The 21621-nt window shown below is 26.9% G+C and overlaps 1 long non-coding RNA gene across 1 annotated transcript in view; it reads left to right on the plus strand.

Annotated features, from left to right (window-relative positions):
- LOC129980866 (uncharacterized) overlaps positions 1–1708 on the plus strand; it is a 65626-nt gene extending 63918 nt beyond the window's left edge. Inside the window, exon 3 of the long non-coding RNA XR_008785268.1 lies at positions 1658–1708. This is a non-coding gene — a long non-coding RNA (uncharacterized LOC129980866). The remainder of the gene's footprint in view (positions 1–1657) is intronic.
- Positions 1709–21621: the final 19913 nt, after the last annotated feature.

The following is a 21621-nucleotide window of genomic DNA, read 5'->3' on the forward strand; positions in this document are numbered from 1 at the left end:
TCTTTTGTGTTCTGATTTTAGACGATTAAGAAAAATTTACTTAATTCTATAACTTTTTTAATTCTATAACTGTAAATGAAGATAATAAAATTTAGTTTCTATTTGCAAAATCGATGTTTAAATTATTCATTACAAATATTTCCTTTGACTTACAGTGAAAAGGTTTTCAGAAATATACTTTTATGAGTGCTATATAGAATTTTCTTATTTTTATATTTTTTCAATTTTTTAAAAATATTTTTTATTTGGATTATAAATATTAAAGAATCTTGCAATCTTAGATATCATCCTCCAGAAACGTTTATGTGATAAACATAACACGAAACACAAAATCAATATTTTTTGCAATCGCGTAATCCATACTCAAACGTATCAATATAAATAAAATAAAAAATACTCATGTATTCTTTATTTTCTCATAAAAATTTAAAACCGCTATCGCTGCATAAAATTAATCTGATATTCATTTGAAAAGAAACATGGAGAAATACGCTGGCTGATTCCCAAAATCCGTAAAGGTGTCATATCTTCTTTTTTTTTAACCTTCTGTTTACTCCTAGTTTTATCTTGACACAAAAACACGAGCGAATGGAAAGAAAGTTACAAAAACGGATAAAGAAAAAAAAAATTGTCAAGCGACAACTTCGAAGCAGAACAAATAAAAATTCGCGAGGTTCTGTTTGTTTCCCAAAAGAAGTTTTCGTTTTACAAATGCGAAGATCTCTCTTCAACAAATGAATCAAGTTAGAAACCGTCTTCACAGAAAATGTTTACATAATGCGCGTGCGACAGTCCATTAAAAGAAAGGTGGGGGAAAGAAGGAAGGATATCATGAGAAAAAAGAACTTTTTCAACATTAGCATTGATTTTTCCATCAGTCTTTTCCAATCTACGATTCTTCGTAAAAACCAGAAAAATCGCCCTTCAATCAAAGAGCTTTTTCCTTCTGCTAGAGGGGTTTTTTTACTCGAAGAAAAAGGAACTTCTACAAGTGAAAACTATTGTTTGCATCTTATAATTAAATACCATTGTTTTCACTTATATTATTAATTATTAATTGCAGTAGCCTTAATTATTAGATTAGTGATATTAATTTATCAAACACAACTACAATAATTGCTTCACAGATCAAATTAAATCTTCTCTATGTTATAAATATCGAAAAGTTTGTTTTATGCAAGCGTGTAAATTGAACATAAACAATGTAATTTAAAAATGCAAACAATATGTGATTAAATGATAAACTGTTTAATTTTATTTCATACTTAATGTAAATTACATCCCGTGAATTTCCGAAGGAATCATTTTAGGATAGTATTCACTGGCTATATAATATTATAGATTTCCATATATATATAACAATTATTTTCCTTTTCGACTTAGTTGTTTGACTTATTTTGGACTTAACATTTGGAATTATTTGCTAGTATTAAAGCAGTTATTTCAAGAAGTCCATATTTTGTGATTTATTTGCTATTTATTTGTAAATGAGAACTATGTAATATTTATTGTAATATTACATCCCGTGAATTTCCGAGGGAATCATTTTATAATTGCATTCACTGGCTATGTAAAATTATAGATTTGCATATAAAATCAATTATTTTCCTTATTTGTTTTACTTATTTTGGGCTTAATACTTGGAATTACTTGCTAGCATCAAAACCAGAAGTCCAGACCATCCAGACAAAGAAGTCCAAAAGTCCAGATTCAAAGAAGTCCAAAACAAAGAAGTGATTTATTTTTAATTATTTGTAAATGAGTGCTAATGTGAGTAAGTAAGTCAATATAGATATGAAATTATCGAATTTTTATTTACTTACTGAAATGTAAAAGAATAATTTAATAAAAGTTTAAAATAAATATAAAATAAACACATTTGTCTGAAAAAATTGCGAAATGTAAAATTATATATATATATATATATATATATATATATATATATATATATATATATATATATATAATATATATATATGTTTACAATTTGTGCAAATCGATAGTTAAACAGCTATAGGGTATGAATGAGACTAGTCGTTAAATTCTATCATTATCGAAACATAAAAAAAATACTAAATTGAAAAGTAAGTTGCTGCTAAATAAGTATTCAAAAACTGATTTATTTACATAAGGAGAATCTATTTTACAGAAAAGTACCGCTTTTTTAAATTTCTCATAATCGGGATATTTTATATAATTTGTTATTCTGATTTTATTGATAAATATATGTTTAATTGCTTCATAAAAATTGTGTTTTTATGAATGAATTATTATTAATATAATTGTGATTATCACTAGTTATAATTATTTTCGATATATCATGGAACTCTCCACGTAATGAAACAGCGGCGTATTTTATATAATGGACATATTTAAAATAAAAATACTTTTACTTGCTTGTAAAAATAATTCTTAGTATATTATTTAACATAATATTATTAATATATAATAAATTTAACATAATATTAAGCTTATAACATAACATAATGCTTCATTCTTTTATAATTCTTATTGGCAAAAAGGATCATTCAACGGTATAAAAAATATGATGTTAACACAAAAAAAATGTTATACTGCATAGTAAAACGAACTTAAACAAAATAAAAGATGAAATTATTCGCTAAGCTATATCTTGATAATGACTTAAATATGGCCATAGATATATCAGATTATAATAAAATATTAATAAATTGCGTTAAATAATCCCTGCAATCAAATAAACCAGATTATTACACAAGGTGTAAAGTTGTTGTCACTTTATTGAAAACCTGAAGTATCGTTAGAAAAATCGGGAAGTATCGTTTGACTGTTTTCGAAATCGATGCTTCAGACTGACAATTCGGGAGTATTATTTATTTACTAGATTTGATGGATAAATTCTTTACATCAATCTGTTATTCAAATATAAATTCTTAAGTCCTGGTTCAGTGACATACATATACGAAGGACTTTTAAATTTAATACTGACAGAATAGTGAAAGAAATATGATGTGAAAAATCGTCGTTTCACTAAAATAATAATAGCATGCATGTATAAGAGAAAGTTTGAAAATTCTTATTGCAAAAAATGTTAATGGAAACAGCATATATAGAATACGATATAAATTTATTAAATTTACAATAATATGGATATTGTGATTCTAAAAACAACATCTGATTTCGAAAGAAGAGGAAAATATATATAAAAGAAAATGGAGATTCAAAACATCCAGATTAGACTACAACAAAGTCTTCATCTTTTTCTCATCTGTTTATCATTCAATAAAGTAGAGCAATGTACTTTTCGAAGACAGGTTTTTCTGTTTCTTATTCTCAAAAATTCATTTTTCTGTTTCTTTGAATATATGTTTCAAATCATATTTAAAAATATGTTTAAATAAGGTAACGGCTTATATGGCTTCCGATATCTAAACTTTAAACTTTTTTAAAATATTTTTGAAATCAATTATAATTTGCTTTAAGATGGTTTGATTATATATCAAAACTTGATTCAGTTATGTGATGCCCCTAATTATAAGTACCTAACCAGTTAACTGCGGAATTTATTTTTTAAAATTTCTCAAGTCCTCCATTTTAAAGTCAAACGATGACCTATAAACATTCGAACATAATAATTACATAATGGATTTTGCAAAAAATCATAATAATGCAGAAAAGATTTAGTCTTTATTAAATAATAAATTACATGTCAACTACACCAAAATGTTGATTAGGATTGACATGATATATGTCGAAAGCACTTAACTCTTAAGTATCCAAGACAATTTGTTATGTGTTTCAAAAAAAAAAAAAAAATGGAATTACTGAAGAAAAAATGTTGCAGTGTAAATAATGATAATAATGTAAGAACTTCATCTTGCTTTCCGAAATTTGCATTTTTATTTCTTGCACATGACTATATATATATATATATATATATATATATATATAATATAGTCGCTAATTAAAAATTATTTCTTATTCAAACTAAAAACAAAAAAGGAACAGGAAAAATTTCATAGTATTTAAAGACATAGTATTTAGTTAGAAAGTCAATGACTTTCTTGTTTGCATTCCTTCACAGAAAAAAATCCCTGTTTTTGAATCCCTGCCTGAGAGTGACCGTAGAAAAAGTCTTCAGACCAGATTCTTTTTTATTTCGTTTAATTTTTATTTGGTTTATTTGATTTTCCTATTAACTTGATTTTAATACTTTATATATATATAATGTGTGTGTGTAAAATTATAATGCCTAAAATGTTTTTAACCGCATTTTAGTATTCAAAATAATAGGATATTTAGATGCCGTATTATTAAAGCCTGCATTGATATAGGGTGTATATATATATATATATATATATATATATATATATATATATAGTATCAATGGTCATCTGCTCCTCCCTAGCCATTTTTAATAGAATTCTTATGATTTAACGTCACTCTTCATTATCTACGGAGAAAATCTAATCCCCTAACTCAGTGAAAGCACATGACCTCTGGGTTGTCGTTTTCCCCTATCACGCATCATTTTCGAAAGATACTACTAAATAAAACATTGATTCATCCCCCATCTCAATATCTGGGCTCATATCGGCCATATGTTTCGTCTCTTTATAAGTACGATTGGTATCAATGGTCTTTTCAGTAAGGATATTTGTAGAAATCAGTGCTTGGGATTTATCCAGCTTATCAAATGTTTGATTATTTAACTAACTTATATGATGTGTAAACAAACATTTGGCCGAAAATAATTAGTTAGATATTAAAAGTTGGAAAAACTACATGCATAAATTACTTTACTACTACTACTTTGCTACTTTAAATGAAGTAGTTTGTCTTCAAAGCATCTCAACTATCTCTTATTTTATCCAATTGACGTTTCTTCAATTTTACTATTACCTTAGTTTAATAATATTCAGTGAGCAGAATTCAACATCTGCTTAAAAGGCATCGTTTAACGTAGAAGTCTTAGTAAGCAATTAATCAACAAAAGGAATTTCGAATGAATACATTCATTTTTTTTCACTTTAAAATATTTATATCAATATGAATGTTTCATTTATAACCCCTGAAATTACGAAAATGTTTCAATAGTATGTACTAACGAAGTGGAATTTTTTCGATATAGCTTTAAGTAAAATAAAAAAAGTAAATAAAAAAGGTGATTGCCAAAAAAGAGAGATTTAAGAACGCCATTTTGAAATTTGCGTCATGATTCAAGATAAATTGCAAGCTCATCACTTTCATTAAAGGCACAAAAACATTGTCTTACCTTGCTTACCTATCCATGCTTTTATATTAAATTCGTGTCATTTTAATCAACAGTAAAGATGCAGTTTGAAATTATTGTTTTAATATTCAAATGAAAAATTATGTTTTAAAACAGCGATTCTCAACCTGTGGGGCGCCCCCCTAGGGGGGGCGAGCACACTAAAAGAGGGGCGTGAGAATATCCAAGAGAAAATATTTTAAAAAATCGATTAACTGACTGAAAGGAAAGCACACATACACATACAAAACAAAATACATTTCCACACATTTAATAACTTATTAAAGTAAAACAACTTACTTAATCAAAACATACTAAATTAAAAACAAATTTAATAATTATTAGTGACTTTCTTGAGCCTGTCTTGCAAAGCAAGTTTTTCGAAGGAAGGGTAAGTATTAGAAATAGCCACTCTCAATTCTGTTTTTATATTTTGTCTTCAAAGAAGCCACAGCAGAAAATTCAGTTTCACAAAAGTTGGATGTTGAAAATGGTAATAAAATGCGAAATGCCCTTGTTTTCAGTGAGGAAAAATCATCCTCTATTCCTGCCCAAAATTCAAATAATGATTTATTGCTAAACTGTCTTTTAGTTTCCCCACTTGTCGTGAAGTCTATGAATTTTCCTTCCTCATCAATTGAGAGTCTTTCGGGAGTCTTATGAAATGGAACCCTAACACACTCTAACTTGCTATCAGTTTGTCGTCAGCAAGAAAATACTTTTTTTAAATTCTTTACCAGCATGGCTAAAAGATTTTCAATGGTTACAAAACAACTTTTACATGATCTTCTTCAGCCTTGGAAATTTTAGTACAATCATCCACATTTGCAAACATTGTTAGGTTTTTTGCTTTAAATTTCTGCTCCACAATTTCAATTTTCTACAAAAAGCATTAACTTTATCACTCGTATGCAACATACATATCTGTATTTGCTCCTTGGAGTTGAAGACTCAAGTTATTTAATATCTCGAATATGTCGACCAAGTACCTCAATTTCATCACACACAAACCATTGCGAAAATAATCGACCTCCGGTCTGTTTTCTTCTGCTAGGAAATTGGCGATATCTTCTGTTTATTCATAAACACGTTGCAAAAATTTAACATGTGATGACCATCTTGCCTCGCAATAAAATAGTAATGCTGAATGTACTGAAACCCATATCTTTACAAAGTGCGGAAAAGATTCTCGATTTCAGGGGTCTCATTTATATATAATTTACTATGGTTACAACCGTAGTTAACACAATATTCAGACCACTGCTTTCGAAGCTAAAGCTTCTCTGTGTCAAGCAACTTCGAGAAAAGCTGACACTGTACATCTTCTGCTATATCGCCAATTTGACGAGCAACAGTATAATTGAAAAGAGGTATTGACTGCAATTGTTTTGAAAAATTATCTCCAAATATAGTTTCTACAATCTCAATTGCTGCTGGCAAAATAAGATCTTCACCAATGGTGTGAGGTTTTTTTTTACATCTGGCTATTTTATATGAACTTTGTAAGATGCAATTAAAGCTTTTTTATTCACACACAAAGTTTTCTTTAAAAATGATTTTTGCTTTTTTTATGATTTTAATTTCAATTCGAAGAATTATCTGGATTTGTTGACGTACTCACTATGAAGTGTTTTTAAATGTCGTTTAAGTTTATTAGGTTTCAGGCTGTCTGCGGCCAACATTTTTGAGCAAATGATACATAGGGGCCTTTCTTTTTCATTTACTTCAGCACTGGTAAACCCAAAATTTAAGTATTCTTGAGAATATTTTCTTGATTTTATTTTCGGAACCACGCTCGTCTGTGTACTTGTTGATGCTTGATTACCGTCTAATGCTTGCTTACTTTCGCTTAAAAAATTATACATGAGTCTGCATAAATCTACTGCCGTGAATATTTAATATGGTGAATTGCAATTAACGCGAAAACATATATAACAGGCACATTCACTATAGATTCGATAGCGATAAAAAGATCGACTCGATTGAGACTGACAGGAATTGAAACTTGCGTTATCGAAAATTTTCCTTCTTCCTATAGGAAAACATTTGCTCCGCGCATGCTCGAGACGGCATAGGCCGTGTGGATTCCCTTCCACAAAAATTGCTTTTTTTCACTTTTGTTTAGTCATGCTTCTGTTTTATTTCTTTTATTATTCGAAAAAATGTATTCCCAGTTTCTAAATTTAGCTAACCCCGTCTAGATTAACTTTCATTAACGGATTTTTTTTTACTTTCATATTCTTTTAACGTTATCTCCCTGTTTGGCTTTCATTTCAAATATAATATTTAAATTTTCCCCACTTTCATTCGCTTCATCTGTTTACCACCGGCTTGTCCAAAATGCAAGATGTGGTTTTTCGCCAAGTTGGTTCGCTTTTACTCTCGTTTTGGTAGTTAGTTAAAAATAATTTAAAAACAGAATCCAAAATACTCAATATACATTACTGTTGTATACATTTTTTTTTGTAAGCGGGGGGGGGGCGATGAAAATTATGATTGAAAACTGGGCCGCACATACTGAAAGGTTGAGAAACGCTGTTTTAAAATTAATTCTCGGAAATTTGAAATGGTAAAAGCAGCAGTAATAAAAGAAAAGATTTTCCCACAATTTTCGGTGTGCAACCGCTTCGACCTAAATGGACAGGCTAACAAAGGACAAAATATTTATATTCTTTAAAGAAACAATAAGGAAGTATTGGGAAAATTTCATTTCACGATTTATAAATTATTATGTTAAAAACCATTTTGTAATCTAGTTTCTATGAAAATTTCCATCAAAGTAAATTTTTTTTATAATTATATATAAATTATTTTACATATAAAATATGTATATCCTGTCGTGCTTTTTGGCATTTGGTAAAATTAAATACAAAGAAAATCCTTTTACAGCAGTATAGATAAATATCGCATAATCTAGCAATCTTTTTAGTTCATTAGAACATGTTTCATTTAATCTCAATGTAAACATTGTTCTCATTTTTTCATTATTTATACATCTTATTATCTTATTTATAATCTTACGTGATCATTTCATATAAAATATAGTTTGTGAAATGATGAATTATATTCTATTAAACTGTCTACACTTTGTTCGGTATATTCGTTTCTTTCATTCAATCAATTCTCTACAAAGCATCACCACTATTTTCTATTAAAAATATTTTATTATACTCTACTCACTGCAATCTTTTTTCTCTTGGTTTTAGTCACACCCTGGTAAAAGATGCTCATTATTATATTTGACGAATGTAATAATTATTCAAAGAAATTTCCATAATTCTTGAAGTGCAGAAATTTATCTTCAAGATTTTACAGTCCTATTGCTTTCTAACAAAAGAACGTATATTTCTATTTCATTCGTAATGCCTTGTGAAATTGCAATACAAGTTTAATTTTCTAATATCCATGCTAACAGCAAAATTATTTCTTATCTCAATCGATTTGAAACCTTATATAAGGAAATGTGTTTTTCGCAAATATTTCTTTAGTACATGTTTAACCCTTTACCTGCTAACTGATTATATACGTTACAATAGAATTTAAAATTATATTACGATAAATATTATTTTTTAACTTATCCCATTGTGTTTCGAGTGTAAAATCAGTTCAGTTGTGTACATTTAATATTTAGTCACCAAGATGGTATGGAATATTTTTCTCGCTAAAATCCATTCTTTACCGAAGACTTTTCATTCTGTATATGTATATTAGCTAGTTTTTATCCTTTCACAAGCATTGCCTATTTTTTACTGTAATTATTTAGTAGTTATTGTAAATATATAAATAAGCTTTCAAAATAAGAAATGATTTATAAGTTTCATGCATAAAAAGGTAAGCTTTTGATTATGGATTTACTATATCCCATACCCAAGAAAAGAGGTCATTATCAAAATTTTTTTGGCTTATAGTCTCAGAACTGTTGCAATCTTTCAAACAATAAACTTGTCTTATTTGTAAATTATTGATTTCCTTCTCATACAAAAGGGGATAAAAAAACATTTTTAATAAAAAAGTCATAGCCAAAATGTTGAGAAATTCGAATAATTTGATATCTATTATGTTTTAGTTATATTAATATGAAAAAACGTTAACCAGTTACTAAAACAGAAATTGAAATACAGTTTTTTAGGAAAAAATATTTTTTTCGGTGCTTAAAATGAAATATTTCCATACCCTTACACCTGCAATTCGCTGCCTCATTTTAAAAATAAATTTCTTAATTCTTCTGTGTTTGATTATTTATCAAACTGCAGAGAGAATTCGCCTCATGTGAATTAAAAGAGCTCTTTGCTAAGCAATAAATTTAACTTTAAAATGATATTAAACCTTTATTTCCTTTGGAAATTCACTTATTTACAAACTTGTAGCAAAGCAGAAACACTAAGTTATTAATGTTATTCGTCGCGTTCCGAGGTTTATAATAACCTTAAAAGCATTCGAATGGAAATCGAATGGAATTTCGTTCATCCATGCATACATTGTAGGAAAGTGTTTCATATTTATGAATACACTTAGTTCTATTAAAGCGAAAATGTATTAGAATGTTTCGACATTTCTAGAAGACTTAATGCCTTTCTGAGTTCCGAAATTATCGCCTTCCCTTTGTGAGCCATCCTTACGAATTCGATTTTGTCGATGGATATTGGGATATTAGAGGATGGTAATTTTGTTAAAATATCCAAGAATGAAAGTAAGATTATTTCGCTATTAAAGGTAGTTAAGTAGAATAGAGTTAAGATGGCAGAAATGTAAAATCTAAATATTTAAAAAAGGGAAAAAACGAAGCATTTCTCGATAATTTTTTTTCTGTTTTTCATTTGTATTCGTTTCTAGAATTAAAAGATTATGTCGATAATTTTTATTCATATATCTGTATCTGATAATAATAAATGTGTGTATGTGTGTGTGCTAGGACTTTACAGGCCAAACTATATCATCTACAGATATGAAATTTGATGCGTATATACAATGCAAGGTAGTAATTGACCTTTTAGAGCGATTTTGTTTTTAAGTTTTAATTAGAATTTCAAATAATATAAAAATAAAGCAGAATTATTAATTTTTTTTCCCCCGCGATAACTTTTGAAAATATTATTGCACAAAGATAACTTCTATTGTAATTCAAAACTTAAAGAAATTGCATTTTTAATTATGTGAATTTAATAGTCGTCATACGTTTTTCTGAATTTTGCCAATATTTAGATATCTTTTTTTGCCTAATTTTTAAAAATATATTATATCATCAAATATTTAATCGCGTAGTTTTCTTGAATTATTGAAAACTAAGGAAAAGGAATTGTAATTAATATATGTGTAGTTTAAAAGGAGAATAAAATATGAATTTCCAAAATCGCAAAAAAGAAGAAAAATTAACCAATTGCAAAAAATTGAAGAAAAACAATACAATTGCGTTTTTATTAGTGTTATGTGGCTCTTGGGAATAGTTCCTATTATGAAACTTTATGTATACAGTAAAAACAAGATATTTTTTTAAAGTCTGACAATTTGAACGAATCATGAAAATGAAACTATGTTTAAGCGATTGAATTGATAATAATTGAACTGATATTATTATATTCCCGGCTAGACAGCTAATATTCAAAACCGATTATAAAATTAAAGTATAGGAATCTTAAATATGAAAACGGGAATAAAGAAATCGTTCATTAAAAATAAATTTGCTACAAAATCAATTGTCAAATTTTTAAAAGTTTTTAAATTAGCTGTGTTCTTCCTATGATCTGAGAAAGCATTTTAAACACTGAAGTTAACTTGATACTATCCAAGATTTAAATATAAAATCTCAAAATCAATTCTACACCGACGACTAATATACTTTTTTGAAATTTTATACGTTTATGCAACCTTGAAAATAATGTGTGAATTTAATATTTTCAAAATTTAATTGCCTGATTAATTCATTAATTTAATAAATTTATTCTTGTTTAGTGGCGTCACCTCTCATTAGTTTGACAAAAGTTTATTATTTAACATGTATTTTATTGTTTAAAAGAAAAAATTTATTTTCCAGAATATTGGAAAATTTATGCTTAAAAAAATTTTCTTTCTACTTAAGTTTACCAATTTGAGAGGTTACGTTTATCAATCATTCGTTTAAATAAATACTGCTAATAAAAATATAAAATGAATTACTTTCATAAAGACTGCGATCATTTCAATTTTATTTTTATTACTTTATATTTAAAGTGTGATACATTGATTCCATTAAAAATCAAAGAAAATATTTCCATTATTTAACACTGACTACATTTTTACTTTCAGAGACTTTTGACTCATTTTCAAAAGCTACTTATGGCAAGTCAAATATGGGGATTTTAAGTTTTTCTTCATCGATTTCAATTGGTATTTTCATTTATTATACAAAAGAAACTCAATAAATAATAGAAGTATAAACAACCAAGCAACCAAAATACTTCTAGCAGAGACATAATAATTATTAAAAGTTATATGCAGTGAACATAATTAAGTTTCCTTTGGTTATATTTTCGCCATTTATATATTTATTTATAATAATAAATACTGAATGATAATGTAGATAGATATTTTTTATTTATTCATTTATCAGCATTTCAGCTTATTTTATTTGACTAATCTAATTCACAATAAAATTGGCACATAAAATAAGAATATTTTTAACATTAGAAAGTTATAAGTCATTTTATTGGAGTATATATGGTATATATGTTTGCATCAAATAACAAAATTGACAAAGACTAATGAGTATAATCATTTATTCATTTGGGAATTGAAAAAAAAATGCTTCACTAATCTCTAAGTTATTTAACTAAAAAGAGAATAAATGAGATTATGTTTTGGATAATTTCCTAAGCGAAATATTCAAATAATGTAATTAAGACTTCACTTTACAAGTTAAAGAATGAGATATCCAAAAAATATAAACAAAAGATTATAATTATTGATAGTGTATGAAAAAAAGGAAATTAATTTAAAGATTATTTTAATAATGATTATTAGAAAGAAAGGTTAATTACATTAATTAATTAGAATTAAAAAGAAAGGTGAAATGAGGGGAGATACAGATTCATCAAATAGATTTTCTGATTTATTCAAGACAGTATCATTTATTAAAAAAAAGACAAAACAACAGTATGTTTTATAAATTTATCATTCGGCCGTAATTTTCGATATGACTCTATTCAGCAACAAAAATTAATTTGCCTAAATATAATCTACGGAATTTTATGTTCATAAGTCCTACTAAACATGATTGAACGGAAATCAAACGAATCACACATTAATCAACTTAAGATTATTTTGCTCGTATATGACTAAAAAAAAATGCTAATTCATTTTATTTCTACAGTTGCGATGTAAAATTTCTTTCTGATAGTCACGCACAAAATATGAAAATCAAAGTAAGCCTCCCCCCCCCCTCTTTATACAAAAAAAAAAAAAAAAGTGAAGAAGTGTTTTGGGAGAGGAAGTAGATTTGGTTTTAAAACGCCTTATTCTCACTTTATTCGTGAAAAGAAAATACATCCATTTTTCATTTTTTACTCACTCAAAATTCCACTTCAGTGTTCTTAGACATAAAGGTGAGTTGAAACAGCCATTGCTTTTCCATATGTTATCTTGTCCTTTTAAAAATATCCTGAAATAAAGCAGAAAAAGGATAATATATATCTAATGTATAAAATAAAAGCAAGATTGTAATTTAATTCTCAATCAAATTTTTTCGTTTCTTTGTATTATTCTATTCTATAAGACCTGTGCTATGATGTGCAAGCGGACAAAACGAATCAAGTTATTCTTATTTTGATTAATGCGGAAGAATTCATTATTGATCCAATTCAGTAAGAGATGAATCTAATTCTTTTGAGTTGTAATTAATTATCCTTAAATACTACCTTCATTGAACTATATTTTTATCCCTTTTAATTCTTATTTCTTATTAATTAATTTAATGTAATTAATAAGAAGAAACAAAATGATATGTAGGAAATTAGAATTAATAAAGTACATCTCATGAAATCACAAATGTACCAGTGTTAAATAATCAGTTATAAAAAGAAAGACCCCCCCCATTCAAATAAATTGAAAGCAAAAATCGAGATAAAAATAAATTTGGTACTTTAATAGGCCTGGCTTCAAATTTTGAAACTAGATGGCGCTTGTTTCGCAGCAAACTGAAACTTCAAAGAATGAAGACAGAAAAGTGATACAGTAAGAAAAATGCGTCTTTAATGATATATGGAGAAATATTAATGCTGACATAAGGAAAAGCAGAGGAGCATATAGAAAATGTAAATGCATAGCATATAGAAAAATAAGAATATTTTAGACAAATATACATATTTGAAATTAATTTGTCATTTAATATTCACTTATGCTCAACGAAGAAGGGCAAATTTCGTCCCGGAAATGAACTCTTCATTTCTTGCAGCATTATATTATAATGCTCTAAACATTGCTTTCAAATGTATATTAACTAATGTCTCTATAGTAAATATTTATTATATATACATCTTTTTTTCAATGTCGTTCATTATATCTACATAAACAATTATTGGATATTATGCATATTTTAGATTGCGACACTTAATGAAATGACAGTAAACATTGTAAAATCCGAAAAGTCAACATGCAGAAATGGTATGATAAGTTAAAATAATTTAGTTGTGTCTGGTGCAAAATGAAGTGCAGCGAAAAGTTATTCAAATTTAATGATAAATAAAAAAAAAACATTTAATTTTTAAAAATAAATAACGTTACATATGATCAAGTCAATTAACTACAACGTTTAGTCAATGATTTGACTATTTAGAAGAAAATCATGAATGTGCATTTACTTATTAATAAAAATATTCTTAATTTAGAATATTTTGAGAAAGCTTAAATTGAAAAATAAAAAACAACAATAAAAATTCTATTGAATTGAAAAAAGTTAAAGATATAAAAACAAATTAATAGAGTTTCCTACTACCAATTTCATTAAAATTATTTGTTATATGTTTATCAAAATAAATACAAAATTATTTTGTACCTCATAATATGATAATATATCTTCTTATAATATTACAGGAACATAAATGATTAATAGGAACGCAAAAATTCCATTCTTTACAAATGGGTATAATGCAATTCTATTTCGCTCCCATATATCCTCGAAATAGGAAATGCTTTAGATTTCATTTAGAATTTTTGCACGCATATTGATCTTACATGTTGAAAGAAAATAATTTTACTTTATGAATAATTCAAGAATACAAAAATGCTGCAAAGATATTATTTTTAAAATTCGGTTCACTGCGTTCAAATTATTTGCCGGGAAGTTCAACAACTGAAAATTAAATGTAGTTCACTCATGGAATTTTCTTCGATTTATTATTGATGTTGTAATAAATATAGGCTTCAACTCACTAAAAAATCTGAAGTAAAATTTTAATATCTCAAGAAATAGTATTAAGCATGTGAGACAGTCTCGTCAAACAAATATATTGCTGGTAAGATATGAATAAATGCATATCGGAATATAATTCTATGGAAATTTTTTAAAAGCATTTTTGCAACATTTATTTAATTACAAATAGTTATTAAATCAAAAAATAATCTTCTCGGGAAATAATGAAAAATATTTTTCAATATTTATACAAGAAATTTTATAGAAAATAATAAAGCTCAGCATAAAATACCTTGAAAAAAAATATTTTTTAGAAATATATTCGATTGATGTTGCAACTCTCCTTGATTCTTAATTTTTTCTGTAGATAATTAAATGAATTTTATAAAACAAATTATTAAGAACAGATTATGACCACACATGTTCTTATAATTAATCTTATAACTTTAAACGACCAATTCTTGTATTTGGGTATATAAATTTATTTCGTGTATCTCGGAAAGAGCTCTAATTTTTTGGGTCAAATTTAGATACGGTTTTCTTTTTCAGCTTATCTGTATATGTAGGTGTCTTTCGAGAGAAAACGCGATTTTACACAAGAAAGAACAATTTTTTACAACTAACTAGTAGATATTTTTTCTATCTGCGCTCATATTGACAATATCATATAGCGAGCGCCATCTCGTAAATTTTTGTGGTACTTCTATTATTGACGTAGGATGATATCCTACTTGTGACATCATCCGAATACGAATACGTTCGGTTCACATCCAATAGCAACAATGCAATTATTGTGTTAACCAATTCGATTAGCATATTTAACTAAGTGCATTCAAGATTTTATTTCTTTAAAAGAACCCATCATATGTAGATAATATTGAAAAATAATCATAAAAGAAAGAAAGAAAAAAGCCAAATGAAACTGAGTCTTTCTGGTACTGTAAAACAAAACATTCTAGTTTTTAATCCGTAAAAGATTAAAATTTGATAAACTTTTCTTTAATTGCAGTTTGTTAAATTATTAACATATAGATATCTAGGTAAATTTTAAATAGTTATTTATCAATATATAAAAATATTCAATGAATCAATTAATAACTTTATAAAAATGATAAATGAATGAAACAAATTCTATTATATCATAAAAAGTCAAAGTGCATAACTAACTCGGAATGAAAGCTTAAAAATTTTTTTAAGCAAAGTTTTTCATTATTTAAAATTCGAATAAAATAGGAGCATCCATGGAAGTAAATAAGCGCATTTCGCCGTTTATTAATAAGGAGTGCCATTTTGCACAGCTTGGAAGTAATCCATTAAAATTTCCTTCAACAATTTTTCACTCCTTTTTCTACAATCAAAAATCTTTAAAAGTTGCTAATAGGTAATGTATAAACTGCTGCTAACAAGCCTAATGTCAAAACTTTTTTTAAAAATAATTATGATGAGAGTAAAATTCTCCATCTCGTAACAAAAAAGGGCTATTTATGACAGAAATTATCTTAAAAATCGAAATTGATCCAACTTTTGGAAAAAAATGCTTGATATAGAGCAACGAAGGAATCATTTAATTATACAGCTTTTAAGTACAATTTTATCAAGGAATCTGTGTTGTAACTTACAAATCTTCATCGGTTCGTTGTAATTCACTGCAAATACACTTAAAGTATTATTTATTTTTTAAAGACTTACGCTTTTATTCTGCTAAAGATTTATTTAAACATTTTTGTTAAGACTATATTTTGACACTGATGCATTGCTTATGAGATTACGGATTTAAATATAAATATGAGTGGAATCAATGAATTATGTTGTTGATAAAACAGCAAGAGAAACTATAATCGAATAATTAGAATAATATGCCTTTTAAATTGCATATTTTTTCGATTTACTTTATTGTACATGAATTTATAAATAAACGTAAATTCAGGGCAATACATTCTAATGAGTTTAATTCTCATCTTTAAACTTTTACTTGATATAGCCAATAAATACAAGCAAATAAGTTTTTCTAGTGCTAATTAAGTAAATGTGACCAATTTTTACCAAAAAGAATTCTTTTACAATTTATTTGGGATTTAATCACCGCGTTTGAAATAATATCATACTTTAAATGCATTTATTTTATTAAAAAATATTGCATTTTTTTGGCAGAATGCAGCGATTTTGAATATGAATTGTCGTTTTAATTAAAAGCTTTTCCAATGTGTAGAGAATTATTGTGATAATAAAAAGAATTGACCTTAATAAAGATAAATAATTTTTAAGCTAAACAATAACTGAATAAACTTTTGGTTATTTTCAATTCGAAAATAACTTCAAAAATCAAAAACTCTCGATATTCAATTTATTTTTATAAATAATATTATACAGTTCATTATTGCAGTCTTGATATTGATTGGTAAACCTAGAAGGTAATATTTTAAATATACTTATTTGCTTTTGGACGAATTTAAATAAAAAAATTTCTAATATCATGAGTCTTAAATATTTTTTATTTTTTTATTTTTAGTATAGAGAAGATTTAAAGTTTCCTCTGACACTAATTATTTCTTAGTTACACTTAAGTGCACTCATTTCAGCTTCGAGGCATTGTCAAAGATTCTTTTCAAAATATTTATTAAAAGTTTATGAAATTATTAAAGATCACTCCAGATTTAGATACTCCATTTAGGTAAGATGAGAACCAACAGATTAAATTATGAAAACCATTTTTTTGTTAATTTTGTATCATTTAATGGCTAGTATGCACCAAACTAAGATACAATGATGTTACCTCATTTTTATCAGTTGCGTTATACTAGGAAACTAATTAACATATCAGATCATTTAATCAATGATAAGTGTTTTTGTGTTATACAAAGTTTATAATTGAAAAATGTAGCCATATGGGAACTATTTATTTAACAAATATTTAAGTTGAATTTGTTGGTGCTTATAATTTCTGATGCAAAGTTCTAAGATAATAATTTTGTAGTAAATAATAATATTAGATACTATTATGTTAATAGATAAATTTCAATTGTAAATATATTATCATGTTAAAAAATAAATTGTGATAAATATTTCTTCAACATATAAAGTAATATTTTCCGACCTGCATATAACACCAATCCTAACTCCGCTTTTAGATTTTTTTATTTGATATCTGGTGGAAAAAAATGAGTAATTATTTGTTTTCATGATTATTATATTCTAATTACTATAATTTTGCAAGGTGAAGTGAAAATTTAAAAAAAATATATACTCTTTCAAAAATTTACCAAGGCAAAAAGGTTTATATTCGGCGTCAATTAGTATGTGATCACGTAACGGCTTTGTTTATAAATGATAATCAACAATATTAAAATAAATATTCAAAAAATAGTTAAGCATACTCAGTGTAAGGAAAGTTTAGCAATCGCCAAAAAATTCGAACTCGAGTTTTCGACAAATCTCCGAATTTAATGAAATAATTCAAAAACTGTTTGAGCTAGACGCATGCAATTTGGTATACGGTCTTTATACCAAATTTGTAGGTCTTTACGGTCTTTATATCAAATTTTGAGGAAAATTCACGTAGAAGATGACTTTCTGTCCGGCTGTTCTAATATAATTTAACACGATAACTGCAAATCAAGAGAGCTAGATGGATAAAATGCAATATACAGAATTAATATCTGTAGGGTAGACGCCTATTGAATCTTGAAAGACGCAATGACTTCACAATGTCAAATTTGGTATATCACTTGTGACTACAAGTGTAGTTTTGTGTCAGATTATTCTTTCAGTTGGTTAGCAAAGCGCGTCAAGAAAATAAATTTAATTTTCAAGTAATATTAACTCATGACAGAGATCAAACGCTCAAAAATCTCTGCTAAATTCACGCTAAAAAATAACTATATTATAACTATTGTAAGCCATTTTTTTCAGGCGTTTTCTGTTATAACACCTTTATTAGAGAGTATGCGAGAAAGTTTTAGTGAGACCACTCCCTCTGGATTTTATTAATCAGATTAACTTTTTAATGATATACATCTAAAAATATCAGAATCCACTAATGAAAAACATTTTTCGATTGCTAATGAAAATCAAATATCTACATGAAGAAATAATAGCACACAAATAAGCTGCTTCCTAATGCATTTCACAATAATACCTGAAAAAAATGAATTATGAAAAAAAAAGAACTTTCAAAGCATGGTTTAAAATATCATTTAATTCTTCCATAGCAAACCTGACTTGAAACTACGTCATCGAAACATAGTACTCATATGGTCACAAGAAAAATGCGTACATAAAAAAAAAATACTCCCACATGATTGCTTTGAAAGAAAATAAATCAAAAATATACTTATTCATTTTTTTAACGTTTGCAAAGCAAAATTTCTTTCTAATAGTCACGCACAAAATATGAGATGCAAAGGAAAAAAAAAATGTTTAAAAGAAAAGATGAAAAAAAGTCTTTGGAAAATGAAGTAGATTTGGTTTTAAAGTGCTTTATTCTCTCACTCTATTTATGAAAAGAAAATAGATCCATTTTTTTTTTATTTCATGTTCATTCAAAATTCCACTTCAATGTCCTGAAATTCAAAAATGGAATAGAGTGTCCATTCCTTTTCTTACGTGCTATCTTACTCCTTCGAAATTCCTGAGAAGTAAAAAAAGAGGAAATGATACATTTCCAAACTGCTCCAAAGGTTTGAATAAGGTAAGTTTTCATTCTTTTTTTTTTCTTTGTGAGTAATCTGTTTCTTGATGTAGAATGGATATAAAACTGGTGGAAGTAGTCTCCCCAAAACTTTCTTGCATACTCTATGATTGAAGTGTTATCTCAGAGGACGCCTCGCATTGCATTGGCAAATAATAGTTACCAAATATTAAATTTTGGTGTGAATTTAACATTTTTAACAAATCTATCGTATCAACATTGGCGATTAATCTTCTAAAATTGAAATCCGAAAATTGAAATTGTATTTTAGAAGCGTTTTTTCCTAACTGATTGAATCCAAAATTTGGCACAAAACTAATCTTGTAGTCCCAGAATCATTTGCCAAATTTTACATTATTTAATCAGTGTGTTTTTGAGTTATTCCTGTTTATATGTTACTGGAATTACAGAGCAATATATAGTTAGCACGTGGTTGTATTTAGTTCAAAATGTGATTACATTTCCAACCGCTACAGATGTTAAATCTGTAAACCGAATTTTATCAAACTAGCTATCCTCTTTTGTTATTGCCGTATTAGCTTATGTTCGGACTGTCGAACGGGCTTTGCTTAAAATTTGTTAGCAATCTACAAATCTGGTGCTAAAACCGTATACCAAATTCCATTCTTCTATCTCACAATGTTTTTAGTTATTTTTGTCACGGATAGATAGTCAGACGGACATTTTACAAAAATGCATTTTTCGAACTCAGCTAGGCCTAAAATGTGGCGATTCGTCAAAATTATTATACTTTCTTTATACTACGTATACTTCCTCCATACTGTATGTACTTTCTCTCTATATATATACTACTACGTATATTTACTATACTTTCACTACATTACGTAGAGGAGAAAGTTAAAAATTAGAGTTAATTTCAATTTAAATGATTCTTGAAAGAATATAATCTTAATGCGAGTCTGTAATGTTCTTTCTAATATAATAATGTTTTCCCGATGAATTATTCTCATAGTAAGGTAGAGTGTTTTTGCAGGTAATTTAATGGATGTTGGATATGACGGCATTGGTGACAAAAATAAATATTTTACAAAATTCAATAACTACGACGATGGTTCTACTAGGATTCAAGTTTCGTTGAAGTTTCTAGATTATCCGGGGCTCTCCTGGAAATCCTACATAATTCGAGATGTCTAAATGAATTTTCACTTTGGAATGGGATCGGCTGAGCGAATTATTTAGATGCAATCTGAAATTTATTGCATGCTATGCTGTTATTAAATTAGCAAGTTACCGCTTGCATATGTGCTGGGTTTTTTTTATCCTCACCGGTTATGTTTTGCTATTAGTGTTATGTATTTTCTTGTGGGAAAAAAAAACTACTTTATTCGTTAACAAGTTTGTTGAACTTTTTACTGTTTGAATTTTCCGTAAAAATATATTATTATTGTCATGACAAATGCATTTAAAATTTGCAAATTGTATTTGATTTCTTTTATCATAAACCTCACCGTTTGTATAAATCTTCTCTTTTAAAGAACTACGTTTGTGTGAAGGAAACTATATATAAATAAAAAGGAATGAAATCATAAAAGAAATTTGGAAATTGATGTTTCAAACAAAAGATGTAACCTTTCTAATTGTTCTCTAGGGTTCTATCTCTATTTAAAATTAAGACGAATATGTGTACGTGTCTAAGAGTTAGCATCTTACAAGTTAGACCATTTAACTTAGAGATACCAATCTTGGCATATATATATATATATTTTGGAGGATGGGAATGTGTACCTCATAGCAATTATTGGGAAATTAATTAAATAATAATCGAGCGAAATTTTAGGATTTTTTGATGAAAAAACTATTGCAGGAATAAAAATATTTTTATTAAATATTGAAATTCAAAGCATTATCTTTAAAATGGTACAGATGTTTTTGCGCTGTAATTTTTTTTTAATTTTTAATTAATTTTAAAAAATATTTTAATACCTTCCTTTAAAATATACCTTCCTTTATGATTTCTCAGCACACATGATGAATTGGAAACAAGGAATTAAAAAAAAGATGTGAAGTTGAGAACAAACAATATTTGTGAATTCCGTGATGTTTTTGAATGATAGGATGACAGATGTAGTAAACAAACTCTTTTTAACAAGATATAGATAAGCAAGATATTAAGTAGACAGTGGGAATAAGTTAATAATTATATCATGAAGATAACTTTAAAATTGAAAATAAACATATCATGAGGATAAAATAATAAGTAGAAAATGAGGGCAAGGATAATATTCATTCTTCTAACAATATTTTAAACAACTTCAACAATATTCTAAAGATTTTTTAACC

The sequence above is a fragment of the Argiope bruennichi genome, chromosome 8, assembly GCF_947563725.1.
Source record: "Argiope bruennichi chromosome 8, qqArgBrue1.1, whole genome shotgun sequence".
Taxonomy (NCBI): Eukaryota; Metazoa; Arthropoda; class Arachnida; order Araneae; family Araneidae; genus Argiope; species Argiope bruennichi.